The sequence below is a fragment of the Mustela erminea genome, chromosome 5 (assembly GCF_009829155.1).
Source record: "Mustela erminea isolate mMusErm1 chromosome 5, mMusErm1.Pri, whole genome shotgun sequence".
NCBI classification, from domain to species: Eukaryota; Metazoa; Chordata; class Mammalia; order Carnivora; family Mustelidae; genus Mustela; species Mustela erminea.
Genome location: NC_045618.1, coordinates 126,235,680 through 126,251,882, shown reverse-complemented (window position 1 = coordinate 126,251,882; position 16,203 = coordinate 126,235,680). Strand labels below are relative to the sequence as shown.

General features: G+C 40.9%; 1 long non-coding RNA gene across 3 annotated transcripts in view; it reads left to right on the top strand.

The window, feature by feature from the left end:
- Nucleotides 1-16,203, top strand: part of LOC116591665 — a 145,863-nt gene that overhangs the window by 60,080 nt on the left and 69,580 nt on the right. For 2 of the 3 annotated variants that reach the window (XR_004286099.1, XR_004286100.1), the window contains exons 4-5: nucleotides 7,711-7,907; nucleotides 10,355-10,480. This is a non-coding gene — a long non-coding RNA (uncharacterized LOC116591665). Of the gene's footprint in view, nucleotides 1-7,710; nucleotides 8,647-10,354; nucleotides 10,481-10,560; nucleotides 10,703-16,203 lie in introns of all 3 variants that reach the window. The other variant, XR_004286097.1, reaches the window with a different exon arrangement.

Genomic DNA, 16,203 nt, shown 5'->3' with positions numbered 1-16,203 from the left:
TTAGAATTATTCTTCCCCACTGACTTTTCCTTCTTTATTTCTGTTTTTGACTCCTGACCAACCCTGATAATAAGGAGGAGAGCCATTTGAAATATAGCCCAGTTCCAGAATTCTTGGGTTGACCCCTACCCTGTCTCCAACCACTATTAGGTTAGCTCAGATCACCAACCTCCTGCAGGAATTATATTTTGGTGGAGTATTCAGAGAGAAGACAAATCAATGTATAACTGTAGTTTGAAAAGGAGACAACAACAACAAATGTATCCCTTGGGAATTCTATATATGGCTTTGAATTTGTAGAAAATTTGGGAGATATCATTTTCCCATCAGTGGACTGGGTTTTGTTTTTTTTTTTTTTAAGGTTTATTTATTTATTTATTTATTTATTTTTTGAGAGAGAGCCAGAGAGCTCACAAATAGGCAGAGAGGCAGGCAGAGAGAGGGGGTGGAAGCAGGCTCCCTGCTGAGCATGGAGCCCAATGTGGGGCTCAATCCCAGGACCCTGAGATCATGATCTGAGCCGAAGGCAGAGGCTTAACCCACTGAGCCACCCAGGCGCCCCTGTCATAAATTCTACTCCAATTCCTTTCCTGTCACAAAGATGCTCAGGTTGTACTAAGGGTTGGAAAAGCCAAGGGGCAGCCAGTGTATCTTGGGTCCCTGCATCAATGCCTGTGACTCAGCCATGACTTCCAGCGTGGAACCCATTTTGCTCAAAGGTGTATCAATCTGATCGATTCTGCCACTCGCAGGGTTGTTTTATGAACATGGCTTTTGCCTGAGGGGAAAGTAAGACTAGCTTCCCAGATGTTGAGGTGCCTCCCCATCTGGCTGAAAAGAAGTGGGAGTAAAAGAAAGGCAAAACTACTGTGAAGCATGAGAAATACAGAGAGACCACAAGAAACAGGGGAGACAACCCGAGAAAAGGCAGTAAGACTTTACCAGCTTAATAGTGAATCTGTTTTTTTAGTGTTAAAGTCAAAAGTCATGTCCTCCACTGCCACTATCAGGGAGTAAATGAAGTGATGAGAGAATGCATTAAGGAAGCCTGGATTTCTTCCTGCTAACTGGTTCCATAGGTCCTTGGAAAGTTCTAGATTCTCATTGTTATTTGAATGTGTCTCCTGTGAGCAGTCACTTCCTTTCTATGGTCCTTTTGGTGCCTCTAATTGTTAGGATAGTTTCTGTTTATTTCTGGAGGCACATGGACATCCATAGACATTTAGGGTATTTGAGTAATTCTCAACAGACATTAGGTGAGTTAATGGGAGGGTGTTTTACTTTCCCAGGGCTGCCATAATCTGGGTGGGTTAAACACAGAAATGTATTCTCTCACAGTTCTGGAGGCTAGAAGTTTGAAATCAAGGTGTTAGTAGAGCCACACTCCCTTTGAAGGCTCTAGGAAAGACTCTTTCCTTGCCTCTTAGTTACTGGTAACTCCTGGGAATTTTGCCATTCCTTGGCATGTGGTTGTGTCACTTCGATGTCTAACTTTGTCATCACATCCTTCATCCCTGTGTGTTTCCTGTGTCTTCTCTTCTTCTATAATGACACTGGTCATTGGGTTTAAGGTCCAGCCTAAATACAGGATGATTTCATTTTGAGATTCTCGACTAATTTAATCTACAAAGATGAGATCATGTCCGGAGGTTCCAAGTGAGAACTAATTTTGGCGGACCACTATTCAACCATTACAAAGGAATGAGAGAAACATAAGAAATAAGATTGATGGACAGGTTGAGAATGGGGCTTAGACCAGTGATTCTTAACATTGCTTGTTTACTAGCAACCCTGTTATTCTGAGTAACTCCATCTAGAGTGGAGCCTGATCAATGTAAAAAAATCTGACTTAGGGGCTGGGCACGTAAGGTACATGGATGAAGAGGGTTGATCTAAAGTAAGAGGGAGGAATGGGGAATCTGGGGGTTAGGGAGCTTCCATGCTGCATTGTAAAGCATTCAGATTTGATTTGGCAATTTTTCCCAAACAAAATGGGTTTGCAGGCCTTGAAAGGCTGCCAGTACAAACTCTTAGAAACTCTTCTATTGTATCTTAGATCTCCTTTGCCCTCTTTTCCATGCCCTAGACTTTGGAGTAATTGTTTTCGAGAGTTCTGTTATGGGTCCGCTTGGCAATGATTCAGGACACTTTTCTGAAGCTCAAGTGTCTCTCTCTAAAAGATCTAACTCACTTCCCAGTATTCCTTTGTAATGGTGAAATCTGGATCTGTGCCCAACCTTGTCACCTAGTAGTTATATGACCTTGATTACATATCCAAGGTTGCTTATGTTTGTTTTACAGATGAATTTATTAATATTGACCTTACCAAATTATTGTTAGGATTAGATTATTACAAGGTCTAAAACATGTTAGTTCTCTTTCTCTGCTTCTTGTCCTTCTCAGATTATGGCCTTTTTTTTTTTTTTTTTTTTTTTTTTTTTACAAAATAAACACTATCAGTTATTGGACAATATGTACTACCATTATTTATCTTTTAAATAGCAATGTTTTAATAGTTGACTTTCTTTTTTAAATATTTATTTATTTAAGTTTTGTTAGTTATGATATAGTACAATATTGGTTTCTGGAGTAGAATTCAGTGATTCATCTCTTACTTACAGTGCCCAGTGCTCATCTCTTACTTACAGTGCCCTCTTTAATCCTCATCACCCGTCTGGCCTGTCCCCCACACACCTCCCTCCACCAACCCTCAGTTTGTTCTCTGTCATTAAGAATCACTTATAATAGGGTACCTGGTGGCTCAGTGGTTTAAGCCTCTGCCTTTGGCTCAGGTCATGGTCTTGGGGTCCTGAAATCGAGCCATGCGTCGGGCTCTCTGCTTAGCAGGGAGCCTGCTTCCCCATCTCTCTGCCTGCCTCTCTGCCTACTTGTGATCTCTCTCTGTCAAATAAATAAATAAAATAAAAAAAAATGACTTATAGCTTGTTTTCCTCTCTCCTTTTTTTCTAATAGCTGGCATTTTCTGAGTGCTGTATATATGCGGAAAACTTTAAAGAGTTATGCACACACAGTTTCACAATTCCATTTTTTCATTTGTAAAGAGGGATAAATAGTAGATACATAATATACAAAAGATATATAAATTGTATATACACACATATATAAATTATATGTGTAGTTTATTTCCTCCTTACAAATGAGGAAATTGCAGCTCGGAGACAGGAAGAAATTCATCCAAAGGCACACAGCAATTTTGACTGCAAAAACTGCATTATTATCCACTATGTAGTTCTCCAACTCACGTGTCAACTATGTGAGGACAGAGACCTGTGTCAGGTGGGACTGATGACTTACCCATGGGCATCTTTCAGAAAGTTCTTGTAAACATTGGGGGATAGTCCTGTCTTCTAAAGGCCCAAATCTAGATTACTCAGAGTCCTCAAGGGTGCCTGGTGGGTCTTGGTATTCATGCATCTAGTGCCAGTATTCTCATCTCATAGGGTGAATTATCAGTAGTGATGGCTAGTTTTTAAAAAACCCAAATAGGAGCATTGCATAAGTGTTTTGTGAGAAACTGAAATAGTTGCCTCATTAGCTCAGATACATTTTTAGGCTATGGAAATAATTAGACCAAGAGAACCTATAGATCCATAAAGTTGGCAAACAATTAAGAAGAGGGTGAGAGAAAAGGGACACCACCTTTTGGTAGATAAAGTAAATTAGTTTTTTATCTTAGCATAATGTTTTATAACCTAGGTGTTCCTCATTAAAGTGACATATTATGTTTTTATAGTCATATACAATAAAAATTGTTCCTGGCATATGGTAGGTGCTCAGCAAAGAGGTCTGTCTCTGAATTGATTGAAAAAACGAAACAAAACAAAACAAAAAAACTTCAAAACCTTGGATAATATTTAAAATACCTCTTAAAATAAATACATGCTTACAATCAACCAAGATGTTGGAGTGAGGGCCCAAATAAGAAACAAGTAGTAGTAAATAAACCCAATTGTCTTACAAGTGAAAATACTGATGGGCTTGGGGGAATAAGAGCTAATCTAGGTAACTTTGGAAAACAGTATTTTGGTTAGATGCTGTAAGACTAAAGGTGAAAAGAGTTGGACACAAATGTTATACTTTAGTTAGTCTATCTTTTTGTCAGGAGTATGAATGGCTTCGCAGTTGTATGGCTAAACATTTTCTGGTTACACTGTGGTGGAACAAGTAAGTGAGTGGCATTGTTAAAAATGAGAGCCAGGCTCCTCAGTGTTGAAGAAAGAGGTTATAAGTAAGAAAAGGGGAATGACCGGAGTTAGGCTGGTGGTGTTGGATTGGAATTAGAAGTGTCTATATAAACTCGTGTTTTAAAATATGTACCCAGATAAACTGATAATGAGATATATAGAAATGACAGTGTAAGTATGGGTTTGCATACAAACTAGTATTTCCAAACTGTGTCTGCTTACAGGGCCAAGGAACTATGACATTCCAGTAGCAATGAGCACATATGGAGCCTAGATCCTGTTTCTAAATCTCATTTTTTGATGAGAAAAAGAAAAAATCAGGGCTCCTTTGGGGAGAAATTACTGATGCTAGGGCTGGGGTGAGGAAGTACAAAATGAGCCTGGAGTGGAGCATCTTACAAATCAGAAAGTAAAGAAGTTCTAAAAAAATAAATAAATAAAGTGATGGCACTATACTGAAAGAAAAGAGAGGCACGGCTAATGGAACACCAAATGGCTAAAGTGGTCAATGTGAGAAACATCATAACTAACGGTAATATTAAAAATAAATATCTAATATTAAAAATAAATATCTATGTGTTCATCCTGATGTGAATAATTAAAGAAATCAATAAATGGGAGAAGAGACAGTTCTTCTTTACAGAATTCCAACCTATTCATGGAGAAGGAATGTGGGAAACAGTAGGTCGCCAGCAAGCAACATCACAGCAGGAATTGTTGCAAGGAAGATGCATGGGTTGATGCTAAAGTCAGAGGCAAACGTTTGAGGAGAAATAGTGTATTAGTGTCTGTCCCAAGATCCTCATCAATTACAAAGGGAGAAATAGAAACTTTACAGTGGAGAAACCCAAGAGACATTGCCTTTACCATGTGATCAAAGTTAGTATCACAAATTGTAAGATATGTTGGTTGATATTATGTGATATTATGGTTGATATTATTATAATATTTGATTATTATTATGATATTTGATTATAATTATGACATTATGTTCCTCCTGATAGGATGTCCAGAGAAGGGCACAGCATTGCTTTTGTGGTATTCTGTAATATTCCTAAAATATATAACCTCAAACTAATCAACTGGACATAACAAACAAACCCAAACTGATAGACATTTTACCAAATAACTAACTAGTATCCATCCAAAGTAACAATAGTGAAAGACAAGGGTAGACTGAGGAACGGTCTATGATTGGGAGCTAAAGACACAACAACAGGGGTGCTTGGGTGGCTCATTCATTAAGCATCTGCCTTTGGCTCAGGTCATGATACCAGGGTCCTGGAATCGAGCCCCACATTGGGCTCCTTGCTCAGCGGGAAGACTGCTTCTCCCTCTCCTACTCCCCTTGCTTGAGTTCCCCCTCTTGCTGTCTCTCTTTCTATCAAATAAATAAGTAAAAATCTTAAAAAAAATAAAGACACAATAACAACTGAATTCAGTGTGAGGTATGAGGTATAGAAAACAGACAGTAGGAGAAAAATTTGAGTAAGATCTGTAGTTCAGTTATTAGTCTTGAAGCACTGATAATTTCCTGGTTTAATAATTGTACTATGGTTATGTCATTTGTTAAAATTAGGGAAAGCTTAGTGAAGGTAATATAGGACCTCTGTTTTATTTTTGCTATTTTATTCTGCCTAAAATTATTTTAAAATAAAAAATCAAAAATCAATGAGATAAATTTGGGCAGTGAGAATATGGGTCATTTTTGTATTTTATTTTTTTTCTCTTAGAAAGATTAAAAGTAGTTTTTGATTAAACAAAACAAAACAAAACCCTTGGCAACAAAAACAAAAAGCCCTTAAAAATTAAAGATTTTAAGAATTCAGGATCAGGATGAAAGGTTAGACATTTTCATACATAGTATTTACCAGGCATTAGACTCTTTTTCTTCCTTGTATTTAGGCGTTTGTGGAGATCAAGTGATATAACGTATGTATGTAAAAATTCTTTGCAAAGCATAAAATATACTATATAAATTACTGTCCTTTCTTCTATTGCCCTCATTTTCTTCTTGTTCATGCTATTACCTGTCAGTGTTAATTTTATTTATGTTATTAATTTTTAAAGTGTTGTAGAGAAAAATGATAGGAACTTTGGTGTAAGACAGATCAGCCTGTTACATAGTAGCTGCTTAATAAATATTTGTTGAGTAAATTGAATGAATGAATATGAATGAGTCTTGACTCTTTGACTTACTCACTTTGTTATCTTTGGAAGTTATTCAACTTCTTGAAGAATTGTCTTCATACATATAAAATGGGGGCGATACTCCTGCATTGAGGGGTTATTCTGAGTTTGACGGATAAGAGGTGTGTGCAGGGTCTGGTGCCATGTCTGACCGTAGTCCTTATGCTCTCATTGTCTTCACTCTATTTCTCTTCTATTGTTTTCTTTACTTCTAACTAAAATGCATTATTTTCCCATCTTCCCTTGGTCAAAAATGTTCTCTATGCTTTTTGGTTCCTCTCAAGTAGTCTTTCTTCACTTAGACCTCTAACATTTTATTCCTGTCTTTCTTGTGGTTTATTATGACGTGTAAATTTGTGTATATGTGTGTATTTGTGTGTGTGTGTTAGACTCAATCCTCTTTTATACTGTAAATTTCTTGATGTGCCATTTTGGTTTCTTACCTGCTAGTCCAGTGGCTGCCACACAGGAAATGCTAAACTGTAAACCCTGTGATGGAAAGGAGACCATGTTTATGTTGTTTAGCATTGTTTCTCCTGAGCTTACTCTTGTGTCCAGCAGATGGTAGGTAGTCAGTAACTATAAGATTGGATGAATATGAAGTAGGCAGGCCAAGGTATTTTAATGTTGAATAATTTTGGCTACCTTTCGATCCTTCTGTAATTTCTGATTATTTAAGTCCATTTTTAAATATTGTACCAGCTCTCTGCTCTTACTGTCTGAAGAGCTACATTAAAGTAGTTTTATGGTTGACTTCTACATCCTTGTCTATTTAAATTCCTATCATACTTCCAATCTTAGTGTGCATTTCCGGTTCTTATTTATTTTTTAATTAATTAATTTTTTTAAAAATATTAGATTTTAAAAGAGAGAGAGAACAAGAGAGGGAACAGAAGCAGGGGGGAGTGGGAGAGAAGGAAGCAGGCTCCCGGATGAGCAGAGAGCCCAATGCGGGGCTCGATCCCAGGACCCTGGGATCATGACCTGAGCCAAAGGCGGATACTTAATGACTGAGCCACCCAGGAGCCCCCTCAGGTTCTTATTTATTAGACTATTTCCAAATTCCCAAATAAACTCTACAGTCTTCTTACCATGAGCTTTTCAGGCCTGCTGTTCTTTCTGTCTGGAACATCAGCCTTCCCATTCTCAACCATTATTTTCTAGTCACCTTTACAGGCAAGACGTCTCAGCAAATCTCTATCCCTTCTTACCCTCTCCTGTTCTCCTGCAGGAAACTGCGAGTAGCTTTATCCAGCCTCTGTTTCACTTTTACTTAATAACAATTATGTTGTTTATTTGTTTATATTCCTTCTAGACTCAGGTACTCAGACTCCACTGTGCGAAAGAATTACTCAATTGGTTAACAATGCAGATTCCTGGAACACAGTCCCCCGTGCCTGTCACCATCACAGTGTTGCTCCAAATGGAATTCAGGGGTTAACAGGGAGAATGTCCAGGACCCATTTCAAGCATATGGAACGAGGACTTCTGACCGGAGGATCTTCATCTGCAGTGAGGATCTTTGAATCGCACTTGGAGCGATACAGGGACAGTGATAAGCATGCCGAGTCTCCATAACCTCATAAAGTCTGGCACTCAGAGGCCCTGTAATCAATGAAGGGGACAAATACGAATGTCTCTGAGTCAAGCAACACAATTATGTCTCTAAGTCAAGCAACAAAATGATGGCCTTTGCCATGGGAAAAGAGATTTCTAACCACTTGTGGAGAGGCGGGCAGGCACTTTGCAGAAAGTGGAGACAGGCCCCCTGCCCAAGTGAACTGCAGACCTACTTCATCAGCAGAAAACTCTGTGCTCATCTTACTTGAGGAATAAGTGGACCAGTCCAGGTCACGCGGTTAACGGGAAGGGTAACACAGGCGGCCATAATTGATGATTTACTAGATCAAAGACCTTTAAGCCAGGCAATAGAGATGACCCTCTCTTATTGATTATCATCCAGTAGCTTTAAATTATCCTCAGTGTCCTAGGAGACACACAGGGAAGGACTGGTAAAGAAAGGGGCTTAAGGAAAAGTCAATAAGTCATCCTCGGACAAGTTGAAGGCATGAAGCTTGGCATGAACATTCCTTTCAAGTGCACTTACAAGAAGGAGAGAAGAAATGAAATAAGCTTCTAATTATTTAAATTGGACCTACACTCTCTGCTGAGCAATGCCTTAGCTAGCATTCTTCTTCCGCACAAACTGTCCGTTAGGCCACAAGAAGGAGATTAAACATGTCAGCCATAGGTGTGGAAATAATTGGGGGCAGTAATTGGGAGAAATCTGGGCACCTTGATTGTGACTGCTATCTGGTTTTCTCTTTCAAAATCGAAATTCACATTAACATGTTGATGGCCTCATCCAAACTGGGTAGAATTTATAAACAATAAAGATAACTACAAAAATGGCTTGCGTTTAGATAATCAGGTAACAAGCCACAGTCGTGATTCTGGAGAGGCTTTACAAAGTGGAGACCCTAGTCCTGTTCCCGTAAAAATTTCCTCACTTATTAGGGATTTTATTTAGTTTTTTTAGTTGAATTCAGGCTTAGATCCAGTATCTGGTTTTCTAATGTGATAGCGTGGATTCCTTCAGTTACTGGGGAGGAACAGGTATGCTAGTCGTTTGTTTGAAAATGTTTGGCATACTTTCTATTGAGTAGGTATTTGGCAAAAGTTAATCTGACTATTACCCGAAATAAAATTCTGAAGACAGTATCATTCCCCATTGTGGCTCCCAACTTAGTTGTTTAAAAAAACAAAAAACAAAAAAACAAAAAACAAAAAACTGTGCATATAGTTCTTTGAGCCTCATTTTCAAGGCGTAGAATTCTCCCCTTTTGAAATTTTTTCCAGGAAGGGAATTGATTTCCATAATCTGCACATTTTAAATATTTAAAATTGTATTTAATGCAAATGGGAACATATACCTTGTGTCATAGAAATTCTAAGATTAGGACTTAGAAAGAGGCATTATTTTGGGAACTGGGAGGTACTTTCTAGTTACACGTGTGTGCAGGCTGGAGTAGCCCATTGCACTGCGGCCACGACACCCTTTCTTCTTTGGGGGAAGACATGGAAGGAATGCTTTGGTCGTGTGCTAATTATGTTGCTATTTTACACCAGCCTAGTACTTTCCAGTTCCAAGCTGAGTTTGCATTGATGATCTCATGCGAGTTCTCCATCAGTCCTAGGAGGAAGTGAGGGCACATGCTTTCAGACTTGTTTGGCTGAGGAGGAAAAGAGACGCAGAAAAGTTGTGATTGATCAGGAGTCAAATTGTGGTCCTGGGTCTACTCTCTTTTTAATCAGAGTCAGGCCTGCCCTCTTCTCCCTTCCTCTTTCCCTCTGTGCTTGTGTGAAACTTCTTTGTGCCATACATTGTGCAGGAAGCAGGGATTTTCATGAGCTTCCTTGGAACCTTGCACATAAAGCAAGTTCCTAATCCAAAGAGACCTACAATAAAGTAAAAAGGGACATATGGAAAATACATTAAGGACACTCAAGGATTAGAGAGGCTGTGGTATCAATATTTACGGAGAGTCATGGGGGAAGAGGAGTAGTGTCATTTGTCATTTGGATTTGGGACTGTGATGCACTTGGGACAACGCTTCATGAGACAGCAAGGTTCTAGCAAAGTCTGCAGTATGAGCGGGAACCAGACAGACCTGAAATTAGTCTTTTGCAGAGTGTATTTCCAAGAGAGACTCTGCAGAAAGGGTTCTACTGCCAAGTAATTTTGTGAACTATAGCACGCACTCTATCGGAAATTCACAATTCTTATTAGGATATTGAGGACTAAGAAGCCCTTCCAAAAGAAACCTGTTTAACTTTGTATCTTCCAGCCAAAGTGTGGGATTCTAGAGCTCTAAAGAATGTTTTCTGAGAAAAATTAAAATGTTTGGTAGTGTAATGTATAACTTGGAAAGTGCTAACTTTGATTTACTGGCTTGCAGGTCTGGCCATGCTGTGTGCAAAGCTGAAGATCAGTGGAGACTGGCCCTCCTGAATGGCAAAATGCCCTAACCAGATGATAAAGTGGAACACCAAATATGTTGCTGGTTGCTGTCTTATCTAAAATGGTGAGCTGTCCCAGAAGGAAAAGGGAGAGGAGGAAGAAAACCAGAGGGGTGTCCTGATTTTTATTTCTTCCACCTGGCAGCAAGGTTAACTCAGGGCCAGCCTTCAGATGGAGTCATGTCCCTGGAATGGTGACGGAGAAGTTGCTGGGAGAAAATACAATGGAGGGCTTGATCGAGGGCAGAGGCTACTCATCTTAGGGGATGAACATCTCTTCCTTTCAGGTAATGCTCTCAGACCCTCTCCTTTTAGGGGAGACTTGGTAGGATAACTTTTGTTGCTCCCCCACTGTGTTCTAGGAGACCATAGGGTATGTTCACTTCATTTCAGCTTTGTCTGTCTCCTCTCCTTCCCCTTGTCAACTCCTTCACAATCTGTTCCGAGAGGCTTTCCTTCCCCACCTTCCTTACAACAGACTACAGTCTCTCCTTATGCTGGGATTCTGTATTTTCTTCTAAGATCCTCTCATGTTATAGACTAGTTCCACCAGGGAGGAAAATTGTCTGTCCCCGGAGCCTAGAACGGCACATAGTAGGGCCTCAGTATTTATTGAGTAAAAATGTGAATGCCATCTTTTTTTTAAAAAACAGACACATAGATATCTGATTTTCGTTTGGTAAATGAGCAGATACAGGAGAAAGGGCACACTGGACGACAATTCACTTTGAATTTAAAGGCTAAACCATTGTGTTGTAGGCTTTTCCTAAAATACCTCGTTTCAGACTCCTAGTACTCTCCATGAATGGCCATTACTATATCATCACTGCCATTTGTGGATGAAGAAACCGGAGCCCAGGGAGGTTTCACTTGCCCTAGGTCCCCTGGGTATGAAGCACACAGAGCAGGAGGGGCTCCTGGTGGTTCTGAGGCTGCATGGTTTCTATTAGCTTGGGGTCACTGAGAGGGTGCTGAGCTCAGTGTCGGGATGGGAATCTACTGAAGCTCTTGTCACCGATTAGTGTTAGATTCTTGTTATTTAACATTGGATTCCAGAGGAAACCATGGATTTCTACTGATTTCTTCATTCTATTTATATGGCCTCCATGAAGATTCCCTGTAAATTTGGCAATATCAGGTCACATGGAGGGATTTTTCCAACACAAAGCACCTTCATTTCATGCTTTTCCTCTTCTGCGTTAGATCTGTTTGGGTAAAATATATGAATCCTAAATTTAAGACGGATCCGTACCCTTTTGAAATACTTGTCACTCACTAGATGGCACTGTTGTATTAACTTTATCTATTTTCTTGTCCTGCGTTAACAACTTTAAGAAGTGTATTTACTGTGATACCAGAGCTGCTGGGCTTTCCAGAGTTTTTAGATGTGGGTAGAAGGTCAGGGTAGACAAGCAAATAGTTCGTATATGTTTCATTAGTATGGATCCTAAATCCCTATTTAGACTTTAGGGCTGTAGCAAAATTGTAGTTTTTGTGGCAACACAGCAACAGCTGGGTCCATGGACATACTGAAAAACAATGTCTCTCGATGGGTATTATGAGACCAAAATAATGGCCTCACCAGGTTATGAGAACTCTGTAGCAGCACCAATGGCGACAATTTCTGACATACGCTAGAGACAGAGGCAGAATAAACAAGCCCAAGGACACAGTAGATTCTCCAAACAACCTGGAGGGTGAATTGTCATTTTAAGTTAGCTGAATCTCTCTCCTCCCTTGGAAGCTAGATTCCCTTGAAACTTCTCCATTCCTGCCAGTGATGCTCTTCTGCCCCCAGTCCTCTGGAAAACATCGTTCCTACGAGATTCTTTGCCTCTGTCCTTTATTAGTTTCCCAAATTGTTTATTCTCCAGTCTCCCTCCCTGCCATTGCTTGCTTTCTGTTCCCACCATGAGAATGATAGTTGGGGGTCCTTCTCATTGACCTCCATTTCATAATCATCTGTCCCCTGAGTTCCCTGTAGTCTGGGATGGGAACACGCTTCATAACGTGACTCTGGTGCTCATGCGAACACGATTGCTTGGCCTGGCATCTAGGGCCTTCCCCAATCTGATCACAATTTGCTTTTCAGGTTCATCTTCAGTTCTCCTAATTAAATTTCAAAAAAAAAAAAAAAAAAGAATAAAAAACACATAACCCACAATATTGTACGTAGTAGGTACCAAGTAAGAGCTACCTGTAGCTCCATCATGGACACTGTCTAGGACTCTCTCTGCTAGGGTGGCCGAACACTCATTTGTAGAGCCTCCCCTAGATACCAGTTGAGGAACAAGGGATGTTGCATCAACTATGGTCTCTGATCATTGTCTACCCTTGTAACCTAGTGAAGGGGTCCGGGTCTTGCTTCCTCTTGGCTACACCCCTCCCCGTAGGTTGAAGAGTCCTTGGGCTAAGTGTTCCTCCCCATCCTGAGTCTGTTTCCACCCCCTGTCATCGGGACTCTAGAATTCCTTGCTCAATCCTTCCTGAGTCTGCTCTCAGATCCTGTATGGGCATCTTCTCGAGGTCTTTCCTGTTGAGGTGAGACTGTGCTGCCTGCTGGCCCAAGGGAGCCCGAGGGGCAGTTTTTTGGAGCCGGGAGACATAAGCGGACTGGGCTTGGCCTGGAGGAGCGCTCTTAGCAGGTGTGTGTGGCCCTGGTCAGTGAAAGACGAAGCTGGGGTCCAATGAGAAGCAGGGCCTGCTCTCCCTCTCCTGCATGGTGGGCTTACCTGTAAGAATCCTGCGGCTTGAAGGTTACTCTCCCTACTCTATAGGGGAAACTGAGGTTAGAGATTAAGCATGTTTCATGATTTGAATATGCCCATATTCCCTACATTTTAATGTTTCTGAAATCCGGATGTGTCTTACAAGCCATGACCTCTGCACGGTGTTTACTCCACATTGTTGTTTCTTTGTGAGTTCTATAGTAAACAGGGATGTGTCTTAAATTGATGACCTCCTAGACTTGACGAAATGGGTGGCTTGACTGGTTCACACAGCTCAGTGGTGCAGCTGGGATTCAATCTCCTGTCCATCTGATGCCAGTGCCCATGGCCTCACCCAGCTGCCTAAGCACATCTTCCCAAGGAGCCTCACTTCTCTTTCCACTGTCCTGTCTATGTTCCCTCAGCATTTTGATACATAGTCAACTTTGAACAATATAGGTTTGAACCGTGCAAGTCCCTTAATTCATGGATTTTTTAAAATAAATATAGTACTGTTAATGTATTTTCTCTTTCTTAAATTTTCTTAGTGATATTTTCATTCCTCTAGCTTCCTTTATTGTTAAGAATACAGTATTAATACATATAATGTGTAAAATATGTGTTAATCAGTGGTTTATGTTATTGGTAAGGCTTTCAGTCAACAGTAAGTTGTTAGCAGTTAACTTTTGGAGGAGTCAAAGTTATACATGGATTTTCCACCACGTAGAGGGTTGGCGCCCCAACCCCTGTACTGTTCAAGGGTCAGCTGTATTTGAGAGACTCTGCAGAGCACTTGCTTACAAGTTGGATCGGAAATATGTCTTGTTGGTTTAAATGATGTGTTTTCTGAATCTTCATGGTGAGCTTCCAGGGAACAGGGTTCCGTGTGTTTTCTAAATGTTTATCTACTATGTGTCACGATAAAAGCAGAGAATTGTCAAGACTGGAGTTGAATTTCCTCTCTGTTTCTGACCGGCATGGTGATGCAGGGAGTTGCTTAGGTTCCTTGAAACTTAGTTTGCTTATCTATGAAATGGGTCTAGTGGTACCTAACTCAGAGCTATATGGTGAGATGTAAAAGCACTTGGCAAGTGGTTGAATCTCATTACACGTTAGAGTCCTTTAGCTGACTGCCGTTAGCATAGTGAAAGCTAAATAAATCAAAATAAATTAATATCTCAAGCTCCTCATGAGCTTATCTACTGGAATTGATAGAGTCTCTGAACCCTGAACTGAACGCATACTCTGTTCAGGCATTCAGCCATGCATTAAACAAATTTTTATCAGCCATCTGCTACGTATGAGGCATTGTGCTAGTCTTTGGGGATAGAATAGTGAATAAGAGAGTCAAGATCCCTGCCCTCATTACAAGTTGACACAGTGGCTGGAGAGGGAACAAAAGGGGAGCTGAGACAGAGGAGAACACAGAGGTGAGGTCAGGGACTCGGGAAAAGTCTGGCCGAGGAAGCTGTGTTTGAATTGAGTTGTGAAGAATGAGAACAAAGCATCCATGTAGCAAGAGGAGTGTATTTAGTCTTGGTTGTCCAGAGAAATGGGCTAGGCGCATCTGTACATGCACGCATACATATACCAGGAGAGTTGTCAAAAGGAACTGGCTTGTATGAATACAGAGGCTGAGAAATCCCAAGATTTGCCTTTGGCAAGTCTCAGGAGAGCCAGCGGTGTAAGTTCCCGTTGGAACCCAAGTCTGAAGATAATGGAACACCAATGGCGCAGCCACCGCAGGTAGAGAAAGAGAATTCTCTTATTCCTCCTTTGTATTCTAGTCAGGCCTTCAGTGGGTTGGAGGAGACTGTCCACAGTGGGAGAACAATCTGCTTTTCTCAGGCTGCTGATTCAAATGTTCGTCTCATTCAGAAAGGCCCTCACAACCACACCAACAAATAATGTGTAACACCCTATGGCCCAGCCAAGATGACACATAAAATTAACCATCATGAAGGAAGTGGTTTTTTTCCCACTGAGATTGGACCTTAGATTTTCTAACACGAACGTTCCCAGGAGTCTCACTGTTAGCTGTTTGCTTTATGGATGGCAGCCCTTGTTTAGGAAAGAATATATGCTCTGACTCCCTTTTGCATTCCACCCATCCTAGAGAAAAGGTACAGAAAATGTAGTTACCTTATGTCATAAATACATCCCATCTGCTGGCCTCTGTGATCTATGTTAGAGATACTCAAGACTGCCTATTTCACTATGGCCAGCCTTTTCCCACTTTTAACTTAAAGATCTTTGTTTAATTCATGTATTCAAGGTCTTTCATCAGGGGTTCTCAGCCTTGGCGCTATAGATGTTTTGGAGGGCTTGATTTGAGAATCCTCTGTTTTGGGGGGCTGTCTTGTGCCTTATAGAAGTTTAGTAGCACCTCTGGACTCAAACCACTGCATGCCTGTAGCAGCCCTCTCCTCCGAGCTGTGACAGCCAAAAACATCCCAGTCATTACCATCTATCTGGTGGGGAGTAAGATCTCCCAGGTGGAAACCACTGCTCTAATCTTCATGGAGATTTGCCATATGGAGTCTGTGCTTGGGGACGCTTTCCCCAAGGATGGGAAGAGTACCCTTCATTGACCTGGCCACAGGAATCAGGAGTGCCGAGTCTTTTCATCTCTGGAGTTTCCAGTAAGAGGATTAGACTGCCAAGGTGATCAGATTGCATTTCTAATGAGTCGAGCTGCCAACATCTGTTTGTGGTAATTGAGGACAGCTGTGATGCTGGCTTGGCTGAAACCTCTGCAACCTTTCCCTGCCCCTCCAGGCATTTCAGCTGGCCCCCAACTATCTTGTCACATCAGCCTCTCACAGGAAGATGCCGGCAAGGTCAAGGGGTTTGCTGAGAATGGTACCAATCCAGACGGTGTCTGAGGTGTGACGCTGCCAAGAGGGGATGTAGCCATGTTTGTTCCTGTAAGCTGCCTCTAAGACACAGAAAACAAGTATTTACGTCGTATAAAAAAGCAAATCACAACCAATACTCATAACAACACGTATATTCATCCCACATGCCCTGTGTCCTGTTTTAAAAGCGTTACTTGTCTCGTTTTCTTTATTCTTTGTAAC